This window comes from Seriola lalandi, unplaced genomic scaffold (genome assembly GCF_002814215.2).
Source record: "Seriola lalandi dorsalis isolate HSWRI2012SDOR001 ecotype SW California unplaced genomic scaffold, Sedor1 jcf7180002054959, whole genome shotgun sequence".
Lineage (NCBI taxonomy): Eukaryota > Metazoa > Chordata > Actinopteri > Carangiformes > Carangidae > Seriola > Seriola lalandi.
Genome location: NW_019525510.1, coordinates 354,977 through 356,471, shown reverse-complemented (window position 1 = coordinate 356,471; position 1,495 = coordinate 354,977). Strand labels below are relative to the sequence as shown.

Genomic DNA, 1,495 nt, shown 5'->3' with positions numbered 1-1,495 from the left:
CAGTTCTTCATGGTAATCAGTGACACCTGCGCTGACCCGTCTCACCCAACAACAGCAAAACATAGATCAGAATTTGTGGTTTGCTTACGTTGTTGTGGACAAAGCAATAAGACGGGAAATTATTTTTAGAGACCGCGGCAATTTTTTTCCAAATCAAATTTTTCTTTTCATTGTTTCACTCTTCGCCGAATTTCTCAAGTGAAACGTCCTTGTAGTTGAATTCTTCCCAAAGACAAACATGTTCAGCTGGGGTAAACAGGGCTGAGCGGTCGGTTTAATGCGGGTCCTTGGTCGGCCATTTTTTACTTTGAAAGAAGTTTTATTTACCCAGAATTCATTGCACCACAGTCCGGTTTAAGATAGTCAAGAAATAAAGGGATTTGTGCAAATTTACACGTTTATCTGTTACATCTAAGATAAAGTCAAAGTCTATATTTGTGAAACCATCCAAGCAACTGAACCGAGATCTTTCAGACACGAAGCGGTTAAACGGTTAGTGTCTGACCGTTAACTGCGTCACATCAGCTAATTCCAGTCACAACGTGAACGTGCCTCGAATTAGTTTGTCAGTGACGTAGATAACGGCCAGACACGAAGAGGCTCAACGGTTAGGATTTTTTTCATACGAATATCGGACAAATAATGTGGCTTGTTGTTGGTCAATAGAAGTTGAACAGAAGTTGAGGAAGTCTGTGCCCCTGTTTTTTGAGGTGAGTGAAATTCTATGATATATGTTGGTACTCTCGCCATACCTGGCTTGCTAGGGTTAGGGTTAACCCTTAACCAGCTAATCAGCCAGTCAGTGAATTAGCGTTGGGTTAGCCTCCGAGCTAGATGCCCAGCTGTGCTAACAATGCTAACGGGAGTAAAAGCTTGCCATAGATATTGATCCGACATGAACCGAAGTCTCGGCTCCACAACACACTCAACATATTTGCCCATCCCTGAATTAGACGGGAGTTAGTCAGACACTGCCAAAATGGCGGCAGCGGCGGAGCAGCTTCAAAACCGTTTCACCGGAAACCTTCGGTTGAAGTCACAGAGGCTACATCAATCTTTAACAGTCTGTGGTTATTAGCATTTTGTAAAAAACAGGACTGATGTTTGTCTTCGTATAAATGTGTGCTGCTGTTGGTGCTTTCATGCTGACAGTAGAAACCAAACTGCGACTCAACGCGGCGGTGCAGGTGTCTGCTGACGTGGGAACAATCAGCTTCACCTGCTTTTTATTTTCTCTGTATTGTGAGCTCAAACCGCAGCAAGTTGACAGATCTCGGTGAATTCCCGCTGGAGTCTGTGTCGTGGAGGGCATCTCACCGCCGTCTTGTTCAGATCAGAAACGCTTTAACAGCAGCACAATTCAGCTGTCATCTGAACACAGAGCTGCTCTCTGATCCGTCAGTTAACCTGAGTGAACCTGACGCTTCATGAGACACTGACAGGGTGACGGTGTGAGGATCAGCTGTTCAAACAGTCTTCATATTAACTCTGAGAG

General features: G+C 44.5%; 1 protein-coding gene across 8 annotated transcripts in view; it reads right to left on the bottom strand.

Annotated features, from left to right (window-relative positions):
- pax6b (paired box 6b) overlaps positions 1-1,495 on the bottom strand; it is a 43,230-nt gene that overhangs the window by 27,332 nt on the left and 14,403 nt on the right. The window lies entirely within an intron of this gene.